This window comes from Lemur catta, chromosome 15 (genome assembly GCF_020740605.2).
Source record: "Lemur catta isolate mLemCat1 chromosome 15, mLemCat1.pri, whole genome shotgun sequence".
Classification (NCBI taxonomy): domain Eukaryota; kingdom Metazoa; phylum Chordata; class Mammalia; order Primates; family Lemuridae; genus Lemur; species Lemur catta.
In genome coordinates, this window is record NC_059142.1 from 29,546,980 (window position 1) to 29,557,953 (window position 10,974).

General features: G+C 41.7%; 1 pseudogene across 1 annotated transcript; it reads left to right on the forward strand.

The window, feature by feature from the left end:
- The first annotated feature begins 116 nt into the window (after window positions 1–116).
- LOC123621166 lies at window positions 117–1,197 on the forward strand (annotated as a pseudogene). Its single transcript, XR_006729015.1, has 2 exons — window positions 117–208; window positions 305–1,197. The product of XR_006729015.1 is annotated as a U2 small nuclear ribonucleoprotein A'-like (transcript).
- The last annotated feature ends 9,777 nt before the right edge of the window (window positions 1,198–10,974 follow it).

Sequence of the window (10,974 nt, forward strand, 5' to 3'; positions counted from 1 at the left end):
TGGAGAGGGAAAGCTGCCAGGCTGAGGGGGCGGGGCCGTAGAAGATAGAGTCGATGGAAGGGGGGGGAAACACTGGCGTGGGGGCGTGGCCTAGGGAAAACGGGGGCAGAGTAACAATGGGGGCGTTTAGAAAGGTTGGGTGCGGTGGGACAGCGGGCGGCGGCAGGAGGGTCAAGCTGACGGCGGAGCTGATCGAGCAGGCGGCACAGTACACCGGATTCTTACCAAACGACGCCCCCGTTAGGCTCTTGTGAGCCTTCTGTTACCCCCGCTCCTGCTCCCCGACGCGGCTGACTTAATTACTTCCTGGGTATAAAATTTCTGACATTGAAAATCTAGGTGCTACCTTAGACCAGTTTGATGCTATTGATTTTTCTGACAATGAAATCAGGAAACTGGATGGTTGGTTTTCCTTTGTTGAGAAGACTGAAAACATTATTAGTGAACAACAACAGGATATGCCGTATAGGTGAGGGACTGGATCAGGCTCTGCCCTGTCTGACAGAATTCATCCTCACCAACAACAGTCTTGTGGAACTGGGTGATCTGGACCCTTTGGCATCTCTCAAATCACTGACTTATCTAAATATTCTAAGAAATCCTGTAACAAATAAGAAGCATTACAGACTATACGTGATTTATAAAGTTCCACAAGTCAGAGTACTGGATTTCCAGAAAGTGAAACTAAAAGAGCGTCAGGAAGCAGAGAAAATGTTCAAGGGCAAACGGGGTGCACAGCTTGCAAAGGAGATTGCCAGGAGAAGCAAAACTTTTAATCCAGGTGCTGGTTTGTCAACTGACAAAAAGAAAGGTGGGCCATCTCCAGGGGATGTGGAAGCAATCAGGAATGCTATAGCAAATGCATCGCCTCTGGCTGAAGTGGAGAGGCTGCAGGGGTTGCTGCAGTCTGGTCAGATCCCTGGCAGAGAACGCTGATCAGGGCGGACTGATGATGGTGAAGAAGAGATGGAAGAAGACACAGTAGCAAATGGGTCCTGAGCGGTGTGGCAGATGTGTAATAGGCCCTCTTGGGACATGTTTTTTGAACATGGGATAATAGCCTTGTTTGTGTCAGCAAAGTGCAATCTGTCAGCCTTGTTGAAATTCTTAAAACTATTGCTGATCATTTTGTAATATAAATTTTGAAATTAAATGTCTGTTTTCTATAAATAGTAAAAATAAAGACCACTCACTGTGTTGCAACAACAAAAAAAAGGTTGGATGCGAGAATGCTGTGGATTCATAATCAGAAAGTTCTAGAATGAATGATTTACAGTATGAGTTAAACTTAGTCTATGACCTTCAACCTCCCCTCTTCCTCACCGTCTGGTGGAGGTGGGCACTGGCAGGATTTTGAATGTTGGAATGGAGAAAACTGGCAGTTTGGAGAGTGTTATACACTAAGGAATGGGACAGTCCAAACCAAAAATTGATAAATGTTACCTGCGCTCTTGCCAGTTATTTATTTAAACACATACCGGCCATGCGTTTAGTATGTGCCAGGCACTGTACAGGGAATCCCAGCTCTTACAGAGCACCAGGCCTGGTGAAACGTGCCTAAGAAGAAGCATTATTTTCTAGCACTGTTTGTGATGCTTTAGTGCAGTGGTCCCCAACTTTTTTGGCACCAGGGACCAGTTTCATGGGAGACAATTTTTCCTTGGATTCGGGGCGGGAGATGGTTTTGGGATGATTCAAGCACATTATATTTATTGTGCACTTTATTTCCATTATTACATTGTAATATATGATGAAATAATTACACAACTCATCATAACGCAGAATCTAATGTTGCTGCTGATCTGACAGGAGGCGGAGCTCAGGCGGTGATGCAAGTGATGGGGAGCAGCTGTAAATACAGATGAAGCTTCACTCGCTCTGGTTCCTAACAGGCCACAGATGGGTACTGGTCTGTGGCTAGGGGGTTGGGGACTGCAGGCTTAGTGCACCCGAGCTTCTATCTCTGCACTTGCTAGGCACCATGCTAAGTTTATCATCCCTATTTTACAGATGAGGCAAACTGAAGCACAGAGAGGTTGAGAAACAGACTTCATATCACACAGCCAATGTTGGGACTGAGATCACTTTGTTTTAGCTTGGTCATCCAAGTCAGCTTCATGTTAATTCAGCCATTGAAGAGAGAGTTTCTCTTATTTTGTTTCTTCTCTGAGAACCTTGCTCTGGGGATGTTGTTAAAATGCAGATTCTGATTTCCTTTCCCAGGGAAGAGGCCCGAGAATCTGCATTTCTAATAAGCTCCCAGGTGATGTTGCTGCTGGTTCCAGGATCACATATTGAATACTGAGGCTGAAGTGATTAACAGTGTGGATTATGAAGACTGAGAGGATAGTGTTGTGTAATTGAAAGAGCATTATATGGGATTGTGAGTCCTGGGAACAGATCCTGGACTTCACACATTTGTGTCCCTTTGTGCTCATCAGTTCACCTCCTTGGGCCTCAGGTTTCTCATCTGCAACATGGGAGGGTTACAGATATGTCTGAAGCATCCCTTCTGCTCTGATAGCCTGCACTGTGTGTGGAAACGTCGTTGTCTTTTATGAATCCTAGCTGGTGCAGAACACTGAAACTAGTTTAAATCTGGAGAGGTAACAAAAATATACTTTTAAAAAGTGACGGTTTTTTTCATTCCCATTATAGAGTCTTTGGAAAATTAAAAACAAAGAAAAAAAGAATTATTCGTATCTCACCCTGAAAACAACCTGTGTTTGAACATTTTGGTCTATTTTCTTCCATTATTTTCTATGGAAACAGTGTTGTTGTTGTTGTTGTTTTGTATACGTACTTTTGATGACATTTAGATATATATTCTCTATCTGGCTCATTTTCATTTTAGCATTACAAAATAACTTTTACATGTTTTTAAAAAGTCATATTTAATGGCTACATTATATTCCGATCTATAAATATAGCTCACAGTTTGTGTAACCTTACTTTTGTTGTTGGCTATTTAAGTTGTTTCTAATATTTTGCTATTATACATAATTCCTCTGTTTAGGGTTATTTCCTTAGATTCTCACATTTAGCTAAAGAATATGAAAAGTTTAAGGCTTAGGGGAAAATTTTTTAACCATAATAGTCTCTCTTTGCAGAGTCAAAATCATCTGGAAAATTTACCTGTATAGTGTCAGATTAATAGAAATTACCACATCTGAGAAAATACACTCTTATTTCACTAAAAACAGTAATAATAATGATTATTATTATAGCCAACCTGTGTTGACTGGTTAGTAGGTCCTACGCACTGTGCTAAGTTTATCATCCCTATTTTACAGATGAAGAGAACTTGCTTGCTAGTACACAGCCAGGAGTCAACTGAGTTGGTGCTTTGAACTCAGGTTTATTGATGCCAAAGACTGTGATGCTCTTAACACAGGTTAAGGTGTCTCAGGGTGTGGTTTTTGGACTGCCTGCATCAGCATCATTTAAAAATGTGGATTCTCTGGTCCTGACCAGCTCTCCTGAATCAGAATTGTAGTGGAGTAGGAGTTTGCCTTCTTAATTAACAAGTTCCCCAGGTAATTCTTTATTTACTCAACTTTTTTTGGCTTAAATTTTGAAATGTCTCACACATAAAGAGGAGTTTATAAAACATATGCACAGTTTAAAAAATAATAAAACAAAACCTTGTGTACTCACTACTGAGGTTTACATGTTGAACATTGGGGGGCTTTCATGTGCCCACCTGATTGCTACCCTTCTTCCCCCGACAGAGGGAACTACTATCCTGAGGTTGTGGTCTTCATTTCTTTGCTTTTCTTTACAGTTTTACCAGCCCTGAGACTATCCCTAGACAATATAGGTTTGTTTTGAAAGACTGAAAACAAGCCCAAACCTGGACCTCCTGGGAGATAGCAGTAAAGCCACTGATAAGCGAAGCTTCCCAGGAGGAGTTAAGCTGAACAGTGTCTCTGGGACAGAGTCTGGATTCAGCTTCCCTGACAAGACCCCACCTCGGGAAATCACTGGGAGGATATTGGAGCAGGGCTGTGGTTTGAACATCTGGCAAAAATATGGCTGGAGAGGAAGGGGGCTGCTTTCTATACTTGCCTCTCAGCTCCTCAGGGCCTCCTTCAAGGTTAACATAGAAGTGTTTCTCAGGGAGACATGAGTGTCTTCAGCTCATCCAGGAAATGGGGCATGGGAACAGAGGAATGGGCGAGCAGGGATCTCATCAGGTCATTGTCTTAGTCCATTTTCTGTTGTTATAACAGAATACTTGAGACTGGGTATTTGGCTCACAGTTCTGGAGGCTTGGAAGTCCAAGGACATGACAGCAGCTTCTGGCGAGGGCTTTTGTACTGCATCATAACCTGGAGGAGAGGAGGAAGGGTAAGCTGGCCAACACCTGCAACAAGAGACCACAAGAGCGAGCCAAGCTTGCTTTTATAAACAACCTGCACTCTCCAGAACTAACTCCTGTGACAACTCACTCCCAAGATAACAGCCTTCATCCATTCAGGAGGGTGGTATCCCCTTCATCTAATCACCTCTTGAAGGCCCCACTGCCCAGTGCCATCAGTGGCAATTACATTTCAACATGAGTTTTGGCAGGGACACTCAAACCATGGCAGTCATCAAGATAAAGTACAAATAAGCTTCTGCCGCAGGCTCAACAGGCAGCCTGTCCTCAGATTGGCTTCTTTCACTGTGTCATATGCATTTAAATTTCTTCCATGTCTTTTCATGGCCTGATGGCTCTTTTTTTGTGTGTGTGTGTGTGCTGAATGATATTCTGTTGTCTGGGTATGCCACAGTTTATTTATCCATTCACCTCTTGAAGGACATCTCGGTTGCTTCCAAATTTTGACAACTATGAATAATGTTGTTGCTATAAACATCTAAATGCAGGTTTCTTTTTTTTTTTTTGAGACAGAGTCTCGCTCTGGTTGCCCAGGCTAGAGTACCATGGTGTTAGCCTAGCTCACAGCAACCTCAAACTCCTGGGCTCAAGCAATCCTCCTGTCTCAGCCTCCTGAGTAGCTGGGACTACAGGCATATGCCACCATGCCCGGCTAATTTTTCTATATATATTTTTAGCTATCCATATCATTTCTATTTTTAGTATAAATGCAGGTTTCTGTGTTGATAAAAGTTTTCAAGTTTTTGGGTAAATGTTCTCTCATCAAAAAATATATTTTTCTCTCTTTTTAAAAAATCTCACTCTCATCTTTGCTTTATTTTTCTGAAAGATTTCCTTAGTGTTATCCTTAAATTTTTTCATTGAGCTTTTAATTTCTGCTGTTATGTTTTTAAATTTTTTTTGTTAATTTGTTTTCTAAGTATTTCTTTTTTGATAGCATCTTGTTCACATTTAATGGAAGCAAAAATTTTCTCTCATCTCAGAGGATATTAGTGTTATTTACTTATTTTCTCCAATTGCGTGGTCTCTGATTGGCCAAGTTGCTTTTTCTTTTCTTTCTTTTTTTATAAACTTGTCTATATCTTCCACATCAGAGGCTTTCTACATGTCTGGTGAACCTTAGGTGATTCTTTTTTTTTTTTTTTTTTTTTTGAGACAGGGTGGCTATTGCCCGAGTTAGAGTGCAGTTTCATCATTATAGCTCACAGCAACCCCAAACTCCTGGGCTTCAGTGATCCTCCTGCCTCAGCTTCTTGAGTAGCTGGGACTACATATATGCACCACCACGCCTGACTAATTTTTAAAATTTTTTTTGTAGAGACAGGAGTCTCACTATTTAGCCCATGCTGGTCTCGAACTCCTGGTTTTAAGCAATCCTACTACTTCAGCTTCTCCAAAATTCTGAGATTACAGGAGTGAGCCACTGTACCGGGCCCCTGAGGTGATTCTTAACACCTTAAGGTTTGAGAACTACTGCTAGAGAGTCTCCTAATGTCTCTGAAGCTTTATCATCCCAACTGAGATGTCACAGAGAAAAATAAAACATTTCCCAGAAGAACTAGAGCTCTTCTCTTCCAGTTAAAGGCCTGGCATTTTTCTTGAATGAAATGTCGTGTGACAGTAGCCTTAGAAGTGGTTTCACAAATTATTCCGTGCACAGTCCACTCCCTAGTTCGTTTATTTGTACCCATCTGTGCTCCTAAGCCTCTGCCAATGGTCCTTTCATTCCTGTTTAGGTTGGAGAGAAGCTTGGCACTGGCCATCAGGAACCTGACACTAAGCTGGGTGTCCTCACAGGCTGGGCAGCCATTAAGTTGAGGCCAGTGTCCTGAACCCAGAGCACAAATTATAGTCCATTTGTAGAAGCAGGCAGCAGTCTGGAAAGGCCTCTGCCTAAGGCCAAAACATCTTACCATTGTATTGCTGCTTCCGAGAGGAAGTGGTGTGTGTGTGTGTGTGTGTGTGTGTGTGTGTGTGTGTGTAAGTGCTGAGGATATGTAAGAGCTAGCCAGGAGCATAGGTGTGGACACAGGAGGCAAATCATTTTAAAAAGGAACCATATTTTCTAACACAAATTTTTATTTCAGCTGTATATAAAGGTGTATATTTTAATACATATGTGATTAATTTCTATATCTTTGGTCATCCAAAAAATTATTAGACTTTCTATTGTGTGTCCAAGAATAGGGTGCATATGCAAATATAAATGAGGGTGATTTGCATAGAGAAGGGGGAATAATAATAAAAATAGTTTCCAAGTATTAGGCTTTTACTGTCTATCAAGTATATTACATGTACTATCTCTTTTCAGTCTCAAAGCAACCTATGAGTTGAGTTTTATTATGATTATTTTTTATTAGGTCATTAAATATGAAATGTCTGACTTCAAATCAAAAGTTTAGTTTATTATATCTCAAACAAGAAGCAGTACAATTAATCAAAGTATGTGCCTAAACAATTGACACAGTTTTGCCATCTTAATGGTAGCTTATTTATGCCAGCAGTGAAGAAGGCTGGAGAGTGAGTGGCGATGAAATCTCAAGATGTGATTTCCACAGCTTGTTAAGAATTGAATATTTTCGCTTGCAAGAAGTGGTCCAAAGCCTGAGAGAAGCAGTAGTCAGTTGGTGCAAGGTCTGGTGAATACCAAAGTTGTTTTTGTTGAATATTGTTTGGTTATAACGTTGATAAGAAAAAAATCAATTCCCAGCCAGGGCCCCTGTCTGTGTGGGGTTTGCACGTTGTCCCTGTGTTTGCCTGGGTTTCCTCTGGGTACTCTGGTTTCCCCTCAAATCCCAGAGAAGTGCAAGTTAGGTGAATCAGCATGTTTAGATGGTCGTCCCAGTCTGCGTGAGTCGGGGTGTCTGTGAGTGTACCCCGCGACCGACTGTGTCCTGTCCAGGGCTGCTTCCCACCTGGTTCCCCGAGCTGCTAGGACAGGTTCTGGCCACTGAGACCCTGAACTGGAATATTTGGGTAAATACTTATCTTACTTGTTTTTGTTAATCTTTCTCGAACGTATGCATAGTTCACATTTATTTCAATGTTTAATATTAGAAGTGTTTTGGGTCTTTATTTAGAAGTTTGGTGATGTTTTCACCCTGAACTGGAATATTTTGGTAAATACTTATCTTACTTATTTTTATTAATCTTTCTCGAATGTATGTATAGTTCACATTTATTTCATTGTTTAATATTAGAAGTGTTTTGGGTCTTTCCTTAGAAGTTTGGTGCTGTTTTTGTGACCAGAAATATAACGTAGTAGCTTAACTCTTGTGTGTATCAATTAGCTTGGTAAAATTGGTTTCGTTGTACATTGTTTTGCTGAAAGTTTTAGTTTCCAAGAACCTGTGGACGAGAGCGTTAAGCGAGGACTTACGGTGCAGGTTTCCGAGGCCACGGCGTTCGATGAAGGCCATCAAATAGTGCATCACCTAAAATAGTACGGAAATAGTTTTAGGTGCTGTAGTGCCATTTCTCTCCATCTCTCTACTTCCAATGGATTCACTGGCCCCTGGCAACTTCTTGCGTGGTTAACCTTGGTTGGGCGGCCTTCAACTTGGTGGTGCCAGGTTCTGCTCTCTGCGCGCCACCTTGTGGATTGGGTGGGAATTGCGTCTTACACGGAGAGCCCCGCCACCTCACCCAGTGATCTATCACTGGGAATGCGGGTAGCGGGTAGAAAAGAATTCTTGACCTAGCACGGTGGCTGACACCTATAATCCTAGCACTTTGGGAGGCTGAGGTGGGAAATCGCTTGAGGTCAGGAGTTTGAGAGCAGCCTGAGCAAGAGCGAGACCCCATCTCTACCAAAAACAGAAAGAATTAGCCAGGTGTGGCGGTGCATGCCCGCAGTCCCAGCTGCTCGGAGGCTGACGCGAGAGGATCGCTTGAGTCCAGGAGTTTGAGGTTGCTGTGAGCTATGATGATGCCGCTGTGATCTACCCGGGGTGACAGAGTGAGACTCTGTCTTTGAAGAAAAAAAAAAAAAGAAAAAGAAAAAAGAATTCTCCCACCAGAGTGACACTCGCAAGGGACCTTGCTCTTTCAGTTTTCCTATAGCACGCCCCTCACCCTTTGGGACAATATTTCCAGAGGCCAAGCTGAAGGGCATTTGAATGGCCCTGTCATTATCACGCCTGAAGGGCCCTCTCCACCTGAGACCTTGCCCCAGAGTCCCAGGGTGTGATACAGGCATCAACTCTCCCCAGTGTCACTTCTCCAGTCCACCAGAGGTTCCCTTGTGCTTTTTAAAAGATTACAAAAGAATACAAGCTTAGTTAGAGCTTACAGTCCAGTGGAGGAGACAGATTTTAAAAAGTAAACAGATACAATATTTATGAAGGTGAGTGTTATGACATGGAGAGTAACGGTGGGTGTGGGGGTGCAGGGGATTTTTATTAAGTAGGCTGGTGAGGGCAGGCTTGTCTGGGTAGGAGAAATTTCAAATTGAAGCCTGAAGGATGAGAAGGATCCAATCATGAAAAGAGGGAGGAAGAGCGTGTGCAAAGGTGCTGAGGTGGCAAAGGGCTTGTCTAGCTGGAAGTAACTTAGTGTGGCTAGATTGCTGGGGGCTGGAGGGGAGCGGCCAGAGTAGGGTTGGGAAGGGCGGTGGGTGCAGGTAACATGGGGGGTCCTGTAGTGTTTGGTAAGGATTCTGACTTTGTTCTGAGCCTAGTGGGAAGATAATGAAACATTCTTAAGCAGGGAAGTGACAAGGTCTAACTTCTATGTTCTGTTTCTATTTGGCAAGGCTCACCATTGCTGCTGCATGGAGAATGGGTTGAAGTGAACACAGGGAGGGAGGGAAGACGGGACACCAGTTGGGAGCCTGGCGCAGGAAGCTGGGTGAGAGGGGCAGTGGCCTAGACTTGAGTGATGGCAAAAGAGATGGAAGAATCTAGACCCAGGCTGTTTAACATGGCAGCCCACTGGCCACATGGGGCTTCTGAGCACTTGAAGACTTGGTAAAAAAAGAAAAGATGTCAAATAGCTCATTAGTAATTTGTTTATATTGATGACATTTTCAAATAATAATATTTTGGCTGTTTCATCATGTTAAATAAAATATAATATTACAAATTTTAACCTTTTTTACTTTAAAAAATGTGGCTACTAGAAAAAATTTAAATTACATATGTGACTTACATCTGTGGCTCATGTTATTGGGCAGAGCTGATACAGACAAAAGTGACTAAATTAAAAAATATATATATATATTTGGAAACAGGGTCTCACTCTGTTGCCCATATTGGAGTGCAGTGGAATAGTCATAGCTCACTGTAACTTTGAATTCCTGTGTTCAAGTGATCCTCCTGCCTCAGCCTCCCAAGTAGCTAGGACTATAGACATGCATCACCATGCCCAGCTAATTAAAAAAAATTTTTTTTGTAGAGATGGAGTCTCGATATGTTGCCCAGACTGGTCTCAAACTCCTGGCCTCAAGTATCCTCCTGCCTTCGCCTCCCAAAGTGCTGGGATTATAGGTATGAACTACTGCGCCTGGTCTAAAAAATATTTTTATAGTAAATTTACATTGGATACATTAGAAATTTCTAGCTAGGCACAGAGAAGATGTTTATTTGACATAATAAAACAATATAGTCAGTGTCCTATCCAACCACAAAGAGCAAAAAGAATGAAAAATTTGAACTTGCATGTAAAAAAATTCAAGATGTTTAGTGTGACAAATATATATGTAAAAATCATGATCCTAAAATTCCTCAGTTATTGAAAACTACATGAAAACAGAAAGATATCAATAGCAACAGAGTGCATGAAATCAAATATCAAGTTTTGAACAAGTGAGCATGTGAGGCAATTTTACTAGGGATGCATTTATTTTCTTATTTACAATCTTCTCAAAATATCTTTATACCAACTGACTGGGCAGCACATTTAGGTTTAGTATCAGTTACACCACATTACCATAAACTGGTACAGCTACAGACAGGGTATTGTTTTCTGTTGAGCTGGTAAAGTAACCACAGAAACATCAGATCATTTCTTTGAATGGAGAATTTAATCCAAATAAATGCCACATACCTTCCAGACGTATTTTATAATATATTTAATAATTTCTTCACGTAACATTTATAGATGATTTGAATTTGAAAGGACTTCAGCTTCTTGAGATTTTATTGTATCTACAAAAATAACCTTAAGTCTGGAGCAAGGCTGTTTACTGTCTTACTGACAGCGTGTTGTGTGAGGTCCTGTCAATGATGAAGGATAAAGGTTATGGGGCTTAATGGGAAGAGCACACATTCTAGGTTTGAAGACAGAAGACTCAGGCTCTACCTTGGCATCCATAACATTTGAACTTGGACTTGACCTCACATCTCCGAATCTCACTTTCCTTATTTGCAAAATGGAAGTGGATAATGATGAATAGTACTAGATGTCACAAGGGTCATAGCTTTCCTCTCATCCTTTGTCACACCCCATAAGGTAGATACTGTTATTTCCTTTTTACAGAGGAGGAAACTGAAGTTCAGAATGGGTAAGTGATTTACCTAAGGTTACACTGGCAGAAAGAGGTGAAGCCAGGATTGGAACCCTGTTTTTTCCGGCTCCAAAATCAGCTGGAAACA